This window comes from Schistocerca gregaria, chromosome 5, assembly GCF_023897955.1.
Source record: "Schistocerca gregaria isolate iqSchGreg1 chromosome 5, iqSchGreg1.2, whole genome shotgun sequence".
In the NCBI taxonomy this organism is placed as follows: Eukaryota; Metazoa; Arthropoda; class Insecta; order Orthoptera; family Acrididae; genus Schistocerca; species Schistocerca gregaria.
This window is the reverse complement of record NC_064924.1, coordinates 327,224,102-327,239,494: the sequence shown is the minus strand read 5'-3', so window position 1 is coordinate 327,239,494 and position 15,393 is coordinate 327,224,102.

Genomic DNA, 15,393 nt, shown 5'->3' with positions numbered 1-15,393 from the left:
GCGAAGGGGGTCGGAACTTTAAAACAGTTGTACAGCCACCAGAACAATGAATATTTGAGCATACTTTCGTTTGCGAAGCAGCCTCTTCCTGTATTCTCAACTAAATGTATTTACGTTATTGACAGTGAAAGTTATATAATTTGCTTCTGTTTAAACTCCATGAAATATGAACAGTTCATACGGATGGAATACCTCAGTTACCTGAGGTATTTATTTTGCCTTCTGATTTTTCTCCTGGAATTCTTCCCAAGAACAGGATTTGGATCTAAAATCCGTGTAGCTAGCTAATTGAATTAACTAACAAATGCACTTTTATACTTACCATTTCGTTGTTCAAAATGACACAGGTTGTCCGTTACTAAACCTCTGATGAACAGTGCTCTCTAAACAGTCTTTGAATAGGCTCCTGAACAATTGCCCTATTGTTAGCACTACATTTTTTTCACATTACAATAAAAAATTTTCATGTCAAGTAAATTTTACGTAAGTACAGAAATGTTAAAATTGCTTTTGGTTCTCACATAAATACAATTTGGCAAAAAAGAGTGTTATCACTTAACTTTCCGGCTAATACGCAGAAAAAAATTAATTTCATAATTTCTTTAATCAATTGTGTGGAGTCCAAACTAAAGACAGCTTCCCTACAATGCTTTAAATGTATATTTGAATAGAACTTTTTATCAATATTTACATAGAAGACAGTAGAAACGATAATAATGTGTAATAGGCTGAAATGCAGTCATGCTGCTTCCTGAAAATACTAAACAAACAAAAACGAAAACGATTGAGCTACTGAAAAAAAATTGAAGTTCGGAAACGTCATCTGTATAGGTTATTTAACGGAGCGAGGGAAAAACGACAACCTATATGCTTCAGCAGTATTCCAAATTTCTCTTTTCTTGCCTCCGCAGGTATTACATGAGATGTTTGTTCAAGGCAGTAGGATCACTGAGCACTCTGTCGAAAATCCCTGTTGTGTTTCGCTAAAGAAACATCATCTCCTCTCTAGCGATTCTCGTCTTTCACGGAACATTTCCATAACACTGGCTTGTTGAACGAACTTACCGGTAACAAAGCTAAGAGCACGCAACTGAATAACTTTTAATCGGAACTGTTTGAGATCGTAAACGCTAGAGAAGTTGTCACCTTTGGGTCACACGGCAGTTCTATTTGCTGTCTTCCTTATAGATGAAACAAAGTTATCTATAACTGTGCCAAGAAACCGAACCTGAGTATATTTGTAGGTTAGGGACGCTCAAGGAAGAGGCTAAGGGCGCAAACCAAAGTCGACCACTTACTTTCGCCTCCAACCTTCCATTTCATGTCATTTTGCAACGTTACTCGTATGTGTTTCAACAATGTGGCTGTATCAAGCACAGTATTCTAACATTGTATGCTTGTTTTCTCTAACCATAAAGCGCATCAAATATAAATTGTATCCAAGTTATCCTGTATCCTCCTACACTCAAAGACGATACCAGATTGCTGCTCATTCTATCAGATCGTTTATGATACACAAGGAAAACAACGGTCCTATCATACTTCCCTGAGGTACTTCTTATGACTCCTTTGTCTCCGAAGAACGCTCTCCGTCCCGGAGAACGTATTGCGTTCTGTTAGGAAACTTCCTGGAAGATTAAAACTGTGCGCCTGATCGTTATAAGTGTAATCGTGACCTTTTTCTTTCGCAGGCAAATGCACTATAAAATTAACTACCTAAGCGCAGCTCACGACCCCTCCTCACAGCTCTGATTCGACCAGTACCTCACCTCCACTCCTTCGAATTTCACAGCAGTTCTCCTACGAAACTTGCAAGACTAGCATTTGTGGCAAAAAGAATATTGAGGTGACATAGCTTCTGGTATGTTTCCAGAATGAAATTTTCACACTACACAGAGTGTGCGCTGATGTTAAACTTCCTAGCACGTTAAAAATATGTGTAGTACCAAGACTCTAGCTCGGGACCTTTGGCTTTCGCCGGGTTAGGAAGGTAGGAAATGAGATACTGGTGGCAACAAAACCCATGAGGACGAACCGTGAGTTGTGCTTTGGTTGCTCAGTCGGTAGAGCACTTAACCGGAAAAGGCAAATGCCCGTGTTCGAATGTCGGTCTGGTGCGTAGTTATATTCTCTCAATACCAGCGTACACTCTGCTCCAGAATGTAAATTTCACCCTCGAAACATCCACCACGCTGAGGCTAAGCTCTCTCTCCCCGCAACGCGTTACTTTGTCTCTCCACAGCATGATTTGTCCAGGATTCCTCGTCAACAGAATGATTAGTGATAATGTAACACTTCAATGACCGTGAGAAACCCAAATCGATCGAAAGCAGTCAGTGATGTTCCAATGGACGTTGTTTCGGCCACACAGTTCAGTGCTACGCATTTCTTATGAAATACAAGGAAGGAATCGTGAACTCCTTCACGACCATTTTTGGCGTGTGTACTAATTTGGAACATGTAATGATGAGAGTGATCACATTGTACGCACAAGGGCAGCTACCTTCAGCGGTGAGAAACGAACGTAAGAGGGCGTGCCAAATGTCTCCGCAATTTTAAACTGAAAACTCTTACAGCTTCTTAAATATAAGAAACGTTACTAAAAATTCTACATCTTCATCCTTCATGTCGACATATTTGCAACCCTCTGCCACTACAGCGCTTCGAATTGTGGCGTGTAACGTGGAAGTGTGTAAAATAACTATGCTGGTCGTGGAAAACTGCGTGCTGTAAGTGAGTTTCGAATTCGAAGGCTTTGCCCACATACGGATCACCCTCTCCGTCACATGATGAAACCATGGACGAGCGCTGCGACATCTGCAACAGTGACGCCTTAGGTTCACTGTCATTGATCATGCTCCATACAAATCCCAACTTGATGCCATCCGACTTTCCTTTGACTTCACAAGTGAAAGAACACTTACGAGGACTACAAATTAACAGGGTTGAGGAGCCGCAAGCTGACGTGAGTTTGTGGCTCCGTCAGCAATGTCAGACGTCACATAGTGAAGATCTCAGCAAACTGATTTCTCGTTATGAGATCCATCATTGGTAGCTTGGCTCCTAATTTACATAAATTAACTAATACAATACAGATGCTAAGTTATTCTCAAAGTCGATGATGCTCACGATGTTTCGGTCTACCAGCAATCATGTTGTCAGTCCTCATCTGTTGCTGCAGTAGAGTACAGTTCATCAGCTGCTGCTCCGATCAGATGCTAGACAACAGCCACTGTTATCTTTCCAGCTGTTTTCAGATTCTGCAACATTGAAGTAGAAACATTCCTGAGTCACAACAAATAATCGGTAGGTGAATTTTGGAAGACATCATTGTTGCATTCCAAGACATAAAGAAAACGAATATGACAATCTTAGTAGGGAGAGAAATGGCAGTGTCTGAGTAGACTACAAACTGACAAACAATATGCAACCTAGAACATTGAACATGCAAAACAAATAATTAAATTGCGTTATAATAGATGGAAACAAATCAGAATGGTAAATACATGGTACGAAACAATATGAAAAAGATATCAGTTCAATCTCCTGAAAGAAACTACGGAGATGTGAACGACTTAGATATACAGAAACGTTTCAGGCAAACGAATCGGTAGGTACAAGACTTGAGATACTTATCAGCACTGTATATGTCACACGGACATACAAATTTCAACTATTTCCTCTGTATAAATAACTTACTACATATTTTGAAGAGATCTGTATGCCCTCTCAAGCTTCGGCACAGATTTCTCAATAATTCCGAGAACGGATGGTGCTGCGATGCTAGTATCTACTTTGCTTCAACTTTGTATCTTTGTAGGACAATATACAAGAGCTATTCAGTCACTTTGATCTAGTGCTCATGGCGCAGTTTTTGACTATGTATCTCACAATATAATACCGAGATTTTTCTCTATTTCTTCACATTTTCCGCTATTTCCCTTTTTTCTGTTTTTTTTTCAATTTTTTTCATAATTTTCCATTATTTCCACATGTTTCCCATTTTTATTTTTTTCCATATTTTCCACATTTTCCGTAGGTTATTTGCACTAGCACACGTATGCGTACATACGCTCTTTTTGCTTACCTTACCTGTCTGGGTTACTTTTTTTACTATACAACTGTGATACAGATTCCCCTCCCCACTCTTCCAAATGCCATCATACTTCTCCAAATGTCGACCAACACAAGTACTGACTACTAAGGCAGTTCTTGTACAAGGTGTTTCACGATTTATGTAACACACTCCTGGAGACTTAGTACATTAAATTTTACATAGGAACCATGTGTCCGCAAACGTCACCTAACGACGTCACAGAGCGTTAAAGCCATAGGCGCCCGAGTCTCTAGATATGTGTATACACAGGGTGACTATGTTACAAATTCGCTAGGATTTCGGGGAAGAATAGATCTATCAGTTTGAGGGAAGTCTCCCTGTAACGGAAACGAACGAGTCGAAACCCATAAGCGAACAGCGTTCTATTACCTCTGACATTGGATTACAGGTACTGGTACAGTTGTTATTATGACTGTAGGGTAGGCACCTTTCAGACGAGTGTGGACTAAAACAAAACAAAAATTAGTAAACATGAGTTATAAAACGCATACCTTAAGAGCTATGAGTACTTGTTGAATAGACGAGGGTAATTCACGGTAGCGAATATGAACAAATGCTCAAATTTACCGAAGTTTCCCAAAATGTCTAGTTACGACATTACATTGTATTGTTACCTCTTCTGCATGTAGAACAAAGTGCTCGTTTTAACACATACAATGTGTGACCACCTAGTACTGCATACATGCTGTGGATTTAGTATAAGAACGTACACTGGTGTCCTGCTCCCGATTTTAGTTAAAACTTTTAAAACACTAGCTCCACCCAGTAAGGCCCATTACTTCTCAAAACGTCTGTAATTAGAGTACAGTTTGGAAGATGATCTCTACATTCACTTAAGGGTTCATGCTATCTGTGGTGTCACCGCCAGTCACCACACTTGCTAGGTGGTATCTTTTAAATCGGCCGCGGTCCGGTAGTATACGTCGGACCCGCGTGTCGCCACTATCAGTGATTGCAGACCGAGCGCCGCCACACGACACGTCTAGAGAGACTTCCTAGCACGCCCCCAGTTGTACAGCCGACTTTGCTAGCCATGGTTCACTGACTTCTGCGCTCTCATTTGCCGAGACGATAGTTAGCATAGCCTTCAGCTACGTTATTTGCTACGACCTAGCAAGGCGCCAGTATCCGTACTATTGATATTGTGAATTATGTACCATAAAGAGCGACGTTCTCCATTAATGGATTAAAGTTAAGTATTCCACCAGCTACGTCCGTTTTTTTCTCAATTCTAATTCCCTTGTCATGTTCCAGACCTCACGCCAGCCTGCGTGAGCTAAAACGCGTGCTTTTCGGCCTCCTTTAGTAACCCTGTGTTGGCTCTCCTGCCAAGCACAACATTGGCGACAACAGTAAAAGTGTTCTTATCTAAATTACCCTGATTTACTTGTGTAATGGCTTCGCCACAATCTCCAGATGTACTGTCCGAATTTTATCGCTTACAGAATCAGCAGACGCACGCCTTACTGGATGCCCTTGGACAGCTCGTCCAAGGTCAACATGCAATGCAAAACGATGCGGCAGCAGCCGCTTCACCGCTAACGCAGCCACAACACGCTGTTGCACCCACTTTTCGCCCTTTTGATGCTGCACTGGAAAGCTGGCCGAAGTGGTAAAGCCAATTTGGATTCCATCTCGCCGCCTACAGAATTCAAGGTAACGAGCGGCAGCCTTTTCTGCTTTCATCCGTCGGGGTGACCACGTACCGTGTGATAGTCAAATTATTTCCCCGACGCGACGTAGCAACTATGTCCGACGAGGAATTTGGTCTGCATTAGATGCATATTTCATAGAATCAGTCAGTGTAGTTGCCAAACGGTATACCTTCTTTCGCACAAAACGTACGGCAGGTCAGACTAATCGGGAGTGGGTTGCAACCTTGCAAGGCCTTACTAGGGATTGTGCTTTTGAGTGCCAATGTGGACTCCTTTATTCAGATACTATGGTACGTGATGCAGTGGCACAGAACGTTTCTGACGTTCGTATAAGGGAACAGATTTTGAAACTTGTAAATCCATCCCTTCAATAAGTGATGAACATATTGGATCGACAAGACACACTTGGTTGGTTAGTTGGTTTGGGGGAAGAGACCAAACAGCGAGTCATCGGCCTCATCGGATTAGGGAAGGATGGAGAAGGAAGTCGGCCGTGCCCTTTCAAAGGAACCATCCCGGCATTTGCCTGGAGTGATTTAGGGAAATCACGAAAAACCTAAATCAGGATGGCCGGACGCGGGATTGAACCGTCGTCCTCCCGAATGGACACACACACTTGACTTTGCTCAGGAATCATTTGAAACTTCGCCAGCAGTGTGTCAGGTTAACCGGCCCGCCGGGCGAGCTGCACGGAGCAGTAAGCAGCCCTCGCGTCCGCCGCGCCGCTGCCGCCAGGCACTCAGCCACGTGTGCCGCGCCAGCAAGCAAATGCAGTGATCAAATCATGTCCGCGGTGTGCTACTAAACATTCGCGTGAGAATTGCCCGTCACGCCAAGGTATTTGCTTTTATTGTAATAAAAAGGGGCATGTTCAGAGTGTTTGCCAGAAAAAGCTGAGATCAGAAGCTCAAAACCGTTCCAGGCTCTTTACTTCGCGCCGGAATCGGAATCGAACCAAGGATACTCAGGTTCGCCAAACTTCGGCCATGGGAAATCATGTAGTTCATTCCACTCCGCCCAGTGCCACTCTCTCTAACAGTGACTGTGTTCGTCCCAAACATAATGTGCGTCGACATCGCCGGAACTTCCGTCAAGTCGCACGTGATTATGTACCAGTGTCAGTTCACGTTGCACGAGACAGTCGCTCTTGTCGTCAGCAGGACAATAAACTTTTTGTAGACTTGGACATTAAGGGCAAAGTGATACCGGCCGCGGTGGTCTAGCTGTTCTAGGCGCGCAGTCCGGAACCGCGCAACTGCTACGGTCGCAGGTTCGAATCCTGCCTCGGGCATGGATGTGTGTGTTGTCCTTAGGTTAGTTAGGTTTAAGTAGTTCTAAGTTCTAGGGGACTGATGACTACAGCTGTTAAGTCCCATAGTGCTCAGAGCCAGCCATACCATTCCAGCTCGATACCGGGGCTGCAGTTTCACTGATCAGTCAAGACACTTACAAACTGCTGGGAACACCTCCGTTGCGTGCCGCAAATGTAAAGTTAACTAGCTATTCCGGTCAAGCGATTCCTGTGTTAGGATAGTGCAGCCTTCTTACAACATACGAAGGACAAACAAAACTTGTGTCATTTTACGTCCTTCGTTCTTCTTCTGCAGTGAACTTGTTTGGTTTCGATTTATTTCAGTTGTTTAACTTGTCTATAGTAAATCAGGTCCTATCAGTGAACCAGACGGTGCCTTCAGACAGTGTTTCTCGTCTATGTGAAGAATTTGCAGACATTTTTGCACCGGGCTTCGGTTGCGCTAAGAACTATAAAGCACATTTGGAACTAAAAGTAAACGCGCAACCGAAATTTTTCAGAGCGAGCAATGTTCCCCACGCATTGCGTGATGAGGTGGCAAAAACATTACACGATTTGGAATCACAATGTGTAATTGAACATGTGCAGGCTTCTCTCTCGGTATCACCCTTAGTAATTTTGCCAAAACCTTCCGGAAAGTTCAGACTTTGTGTGGACTTCAAGGCAACAGTGAATTCACATCTAGTGATCGCAACTTTTCCTTTACCCCGCCCGGAAGATCTTTTTGACAAACTGTGCCCGGGTAAATATTTTTCGAAGTTGGACCTGGCAGATGCGTTCTTGCAAATATCGGTGGACGAAGAATCCCAGCGCTTTTTGGTGGTTAACATTTTGGTGGTTAACACGCATCTTGGTTTGTATCAATTCAAAAGACTGTCATTCGGGTGTGCATCCGCCCCTGCATTGTTTCAGCAATATCTACAAACTGTTTGTGCCTCGGTCCCTACTGCAGCAAATTTTATGGACGATATTGTGATCTCCAGAAAGACGGAAGAAGAACGTTTGGCCAATCTCCGAACATTATTTCAGGTCTTGCGACAAAATGGTCTTCGCTTGCGAAAGAACAATTGTGTGTTTTTTGCTAGGAACTTGCCATACTTGGGACATGTACTCAATGCTGAAGGCATACACCCCTGTCCCACGCACCTTCGCGCCATACAAGACTTACCTTCGCCGCAGAATTTGAAGCAGCTACAGAGCGTGCAGGGAAAAATTAATTATAATCACCGTTATATGCCACACGCCTCTTCTATTTCAGCAGCGCTTCATTGCTTACTCCGTAAGGGTTGTAAGTAGGCTGTTTAGGTTTTTTTATTGGTAACGCCACCGCCACGTAGCGCTCTGTATGAAAATTACTGGCTGTGCCGTGTGCAGTTTGTGTCTGGTTTCCATTGTTGTCTGCCATTTTAGTGTTGGGCAGCGGCAGCTGGATGCTAACAGCGCGTAGCGTTGCGCAGTTGGAGGTGAGCCGCCAGCAGTGGTGGACGTGGGGAGAGAGATGGCGGAGTTTTGAAATTTGTAGGAATGGATGTCATGAACTGCTATATATATTTTGACTATTAAGGTAAATACATTGTTTGTTCTGTATTAAAATCTTTCATTTGCTAACTATGCCTATCAGTAGTTAGAGCCGTCAGAAGTTTGAATCTTTTATATAACTGGCAGTAGTGGCGCTCGCTGTGTTGCAGTAGTTCGAGTAACGAAGATTTTTGTGAGGTAAGTGATTTGTGAAACGTATAGGTTAATGTTAGTCAGGGCCATTCTTTCGTAGGGATTTTTGGAAGTCAGATTGCGTTGCGCTAAAAATATTGTGTGTCAGTTTAAGCACAGTCTTGTATAATTTTTCTAAGGGGACGTTTCATATGTCGACCCTTAGCCGAGGATACCTCGCTGGAATCTTCTGATTTTTTCTTGTAGTTTGTGTAATTAGTGTAGATTTTGTTTATTGCTAGCGTGTAATTCTAGAGAGAATCTCCTTTGTAGTTGTAGTCTTTCATTGTTGTGCTGTAAAACAGTTGTGGCATGCATGTAGATTTGCACCAAGTATTTTGCAGCTGCGCTTGCAATTAACTAGATATTATTTGCTATGTAAATGTGTTCTCTTATTTTTGCTCTTCAAATTGTGCTTTTCTGTGTTATCGTGTGAAATATTGTGACAATAATGGCGTGTGAAAAACGTAATACTAGGCTCCAAAGTAAACTGAGAAATGACAGTGAAGACGAAAGCAGTGTGTTAGCGCCACCATTTAATGAATTAACTAATGTTCAAAGTAGTAATTTGGTAATAGTGCATAGGGAAATGGAGCGTTCTGCAAATAATGGTGTAGGCAGTGAAACAATAAGTGAACAGGGAAACATTATCGATCGATCGGTCGGCAACAGCTTGCCTCAAGATTTCGAAATGACAGGACACAATCTTGCAAATACTGTAGATTCAGATTTTGCGTCCTCACCGTTTTCTCAAATAAATCAAGACACATTTTCTGCTTTTCAAAATGCGAATATTGCCAGTTCAAATGCACTGCCGAATAGCACTGAGGAACATGTTTCAGACACCAGTGCACTGTTATTACAGTTAATGCAACAAATGGGACAAAGGCTACAAAAGTTAGACACAACGCTTGAACAAAATCAGAAACAAATGGGACAAAATCTTCAAAAGTTAGACACAATGGAACAAAATCAGAGACAAACACAGCAAAAGCTTCAAAAGTTAGACACAACGCTTGAACAAAATCAGAAATAAATGGAACAAAATCTTCGCAAATTAGACATCACGCTTGAACAAACAAGTGAAGATTTAACTAATGATCTACATAACATTGAATCGAAATGTCAAAAAGTCTGTAACGACGTAAAAACACAAATCTGTGAGCATTTTCAACCTATTTTTTCGCGGCATGAAAATGCATTACAGAATCACACAGCAGCCATGAAAGAACCGAAAACTATTAGTCATGAAAATCATGAGACATTGCCAGCTAAAATTGACTCAGTTGCATCTACCGATTCGGTTACGCAACTTGCAAAAACTCAGGAAAACTTAAACGACACAGTAGATACGATTTCAACCCAAATGGGCACTCTGAAACTTGGTTCAGAAAAAAAAGAGAAAATAATTTCACTATCTGATAAAGTAGCCGAACTTTCAGATCAGTTCAGTAACTTATCTACAAAGGTAGATGATGATCTGAATGACATAAAACCTGTAGCCTTCACTGACACTGAAGAGTATGAACAAATTAGAAAATTCAAACAGAAACAAAATCAAATCAACACACAGTACAAAAGAGAAATGATGGAAGTACAAGATCAGGTGGCTCAAGTAATACAAGAATTACATATTTCAGAGGACACTCGCGCCCCAGTACGGGAAGAGGGGCATAGAAATACAGAACAACCAGAAAATAATAACGCAGGACATTTCGGAAATCATGAAAGAAATTGGCAAGGTACACTGAATTTTGAGATGGAACCGCCGAAACGATGTAACGATGACCGACATGCGACTCGCTGACATGATGATTTTGACTATAAGCTGTTCATTACTACACGTAAATTCAAAACATTTAAGAATTCTGGCAACGACATTCATCCACAAGCGTGGCTTCATCAATTCTCTCATTGTTTTCCTCCCAACTGGTCAGTAGAAGACAGACTAGAATTTGTGTGGCTACTTGGAGAATGAACCAGCTGTAAGAATGCGATCGGTCGTTCACGATTGTCAAAGTGATGGAGAATTTTATCATGCCCTCCTCTCAGCATATTGGTCTCAAGCTACACAAGACCGAAGAAAACATAGCATCATTATGATGAAATATTTCGAACAATCTGAATTTTCCAGTCTTGTGAAATATTTTGAAGACATGTTACATAAGAATCAGTATCTTTCAAACCCATACAGCCCCTCAGAACTCATCCGCATTTGCTTAATCAAATTGCCTGAACATTTACGACATATTACTTTGGCAGGACGTTGCAAAGAGGACATTGAAGCTTTTCAGGGACTGTTACAAGAATTGGAAATTGACACTGACAAGCGCGGAACGCGAAAACAGGAGCACAACAATTACATGTCACACCTGTCACAATTCCGCGATGACAGAAATAATACACGACATGGCTATTCGTACAACGTAAATCGTGACCAAAACAGACACCACCCGTATGACAACCGTTGGCAGAGTAGTAATAATTACAGGGAAACATCACCTCTCCGCGGTAGTGACTATCACAGAGACAATCAGAGAAACAGACAATATGGGAACCAAAATAATTATTATCAAGGGAGACAGAATAACTTTAGACGCAACGGTCCAGCGCGCAGTTACGATTCAGGGAGAAATTCACCACCACGTGACCGACAAGAAAGAAACTATGGAATCTACCGACATGACGACAGACGAAATGATTGTAACGACAGACCTGAATTGCATCAGAACTGGCGGGATTCAAACAGGGCGGGGCCCTCTCGACAAGGTGAATCTGTAGAAGTTAGGTCTCCAAATCCCAATAACGACGCGCGCCAACAAAGAGACAATAGGCAGTGACTCATACCGCTGGCAGCCACAAAACGTGCGTATGAAACTGACGACGCAGCTGCCGTAGCTAGTAATTACGTAAAAACGGAAGACATTAGAGACATCTTACTCCAGGAACACGACGTAAAACATAACAGCATTGCATATCCTGTGATTCACATTACTGTAAATGACGTAAAATTTACGGCAGTACTTGACTCAGGCAGTCCCATTTCAGTAATTAGTGAAACAGCTATTAGCAAATGCAACAAATCGAACAATTCCCCCACACTTACGTTACGCAAGATTAAATTACAAGGTGTAGTAATTGGAAAAAGTGTAGATGTACGCCAACAAACCAACTTAGAATTCTTTTGTCAAAGCCACAGCTTCTCTATGAACTTTCTTATTGTTCCATTATTGTCGATGGAAATTATACTGGAAGTAGACTTTTTGAATGAATACAAGGCAATCTTAAACTTTCACGATGCTGAAATAAGTTTAGAGAAAGAAGGTAAGTCAATAGCTTCGAAATTTTAAGATTGGCTCTCAAACCATGACGAGGAAATTAATCGGCTTTGCCTTCTATTAGACAACAGTTCGGAAGTTTCTATGGAACTAGACACTAACAATCACTCTGCAAGTACCGACAGGGATGATATCGACGGCATATTTGAAACTAATGAGTTAATTCAGAATAAAATTCAAACAATTGAGAATTGTAATGACACTGATAGGTAGGACCTTTTTGAGATTTTACAAGCACATTCCACAGTTTTTACTCACTAAACAGGAACAATCAAGAGATTTCAATACCAATTTCGTGTTCGTGAGCATAATAAATTTTGTGTTAGACCATACGTAATTCCTACACATTATAGGGACCGTGTTAGAACAGAAATACAATCTATGCTTGACGTGGGCATTATTGAGCCTGCAGTAAGCTCATACAACAATCCACTACATGTTGTTCAGAAGAAAAATGGATCGATCAGGCTTGTCTTAGATTCGAGACAAATCAATACTATCACTATTCCTGAAACAGACAGGCCGCAAACGTTGGAAGAACTTCTTCAAAACTTTAATGGTGTGAAAGTGTTGTCTTCCATTGATCTCAGATCCAGCTTTTATCAGATCGAACTTCATCCAGAATGTAGAAAATACACAGCTTTCCTTTGTTTCGGCGTTTGTTATCAGTTTAGGAAACTTCCTTTTGGTTTGAACATTTCTTCGGCAGTATTCATTAACGGGCTAAATTCCACATTACCTGAGTTCTTAAAACGTCACATCACCTTATATGTGGACGATATTCTGATAGCAGAAGCCTCATGGGAACAACATAATCGCATCCTCAACAGCGTGTTACATATTTTTGCAGAATCTGGAATTACAGTTATCTTGGAAAAGTCGGAATTCGGTAGGACAAAGGTGAAGTTTTTGGGACATATTACCTGTATTTCTTCTGAAGGCATTCAGCCGGATCCTGAAAAGTTAGAAGCAATCAGAGCCATTCCCGTTCCATCCACAAAAAAACAAGTCAGCAGTTTTCTAGGTCTCGTAAATTTTTATCGTCGTTTTCTGAATATGCAAATTCTAGTTATACCAAAACTTTGTTCTCTCACTGGAAAAAATACTATTTGGAACTGGGACGAACAAGCACAGTTGGAATTCAATTCTTTGAAAGAATCGCTACTTAACACGCCAATACTAGCCTATCCAGATTTGTCACAAGATTTCTGCCTTAGCACGGATTCTTCTAAAGTCAGTCTTGGTGCCCATTTATTTCAAGAAGCCACAAAAAATGACATTACTGTTCAGAAAACCATTGCTTTTGCTAGCCGAATGCTAACAATATCTGAAAAAAAAATTCCGTTAATGAATTAGAAGCTTTAGCTATCGTTTGGGCATTTAACAAATTCCGTTTCTTTCTTTATGGTAAGCACGTAAACGTATACAGTGATCATCGTGCATTACAATTTCTAATGTCTTCAAAATTAAACCATGACAGGTTAAAACGTTGGGCATTGTTTCTGCAAGAATTCCACTTCACAATAGTCTACACTCCCGGCAAGGAGAACATTGTTGCGGACGCACTGTCACGCGCACCGGCTGGGTGAAAAAAAGTAACACAGAAAGCAACCTCGAGAAAAATTTCAGTATTCTTTACATTCAGAAAGTCGCCTTTGAAAGCTTCATCACCACATCTTTAAAGGACATTGCTCATGAACAAGATCAAGATCCGATTTGGAAAGACTTCAAAAGTAAATGGCATGAAAAGACACACACACAGATTCGGCATTATTATCTGGTTAGAAACAACATACTGTTCAAACGACGCACTGTTGATGACAAGCTATGGGTACTTTGCATTCCAGACGATTTCGTTAATAAGCTCATTTGGTACATTCATTTCAGATATGCACATTTTGGTCCACCAAAATGTTATCATATTCTTCGAACTACTTGTTATTTTAACAATATGGAAAAGAGAATTCGAAGAGTCTTGTCTATTTGTAAACTTTGTCAAAAGGCGAAACCATCTACGGTCTCGTATCGTGCTTCATTGTTTCCTATCATTCCTTCTAAATTAAAAGAATTTGCTGCTGTTGATCTCTTGGGTCCGCTTGTCAGAACATCTAATGGATTTTCGTATGTTCTAGTCGCTGTTGAAATTACTTCAAAATTTGTTTCTTTCTCTCCGTTACGTAAAGCCACTGGACGGTCTGTATCCAATGCCTTTGTTAAAAATTTCTTACGTGAAGTTCGACACGTTGGTAAAGTCATTTCAGATAACGGATCGCAATTCAGATCTGCTGTTTGGTCACGCATGCTTCGTAACCATAAAATCAAATCTGTTTTCATTTCATTGTACTCACCACATTGTAACCCGTCTGAACGGATTATGAAAGAAATCAATAAGCTTCGCAGACTTTATTGTCACAGAAAGCATCAGCACTGGGACAGATATTTACACTTATTTCACAACGTGCTGAATGAAATGCCTCATGACTCCACTGCTTTACCACCTGTTCTTGTACTGAAGAATAAAGAACCACCGAACAGATTCAGAGAGCTTGTACCTTTTCCGAATACACGTAAACTTCGACACAAAGACATAATTGATTTGGCTATTAAAAATATAAATTCTGCTCCAGACAAAAGGAGAAAATTACACGTTAAAGCAAATGCAAAGAAATGTTTGTCTTGGTCAGAAAGTTCTCATTAAAGCTCATGCATTCTCACATAAGAAGAAATACTTGAGTCACAAATTCTTTATAGTTTACAATGGACCATACAGAATCCGACGTACACCACATGATAATTGCGTTGAAGTTGAAACTCTGCGTACTTGGAAGAGTAAAGGTTTACACCACATTTCACATGTAAAACCGTTTATTGAAATATAATCTGCTTTTTAACTTTGTCTTTGCCATAAAACATTTCACTTCACATTTCTAGTATGCTTTGTCACACTGAGAAACTGTTAACATGCAACATTGTTTTGAAGTTAACTATCCAGTCTAGAACCTAGGGATCATTTTAAAACAGAATTTACGAATGCGTTGTTATAGTGAACAGACGTCACAGTGTTGTTGTTTGTACATTCTTGCTTGTTAGTTGCACGATTACGTAACGACTATAAGGCTTTCATACTTAGAACATATACTGTTAATGAGATTTTAATGCAACATTTTGGTTTCGTTGAAAAGACATTCTTTATTTGAAGTACTTTCTGTGAGATTAAAGATGACTTAGCATTTGCTGTCTTTGATAGCTTCACGATTATAT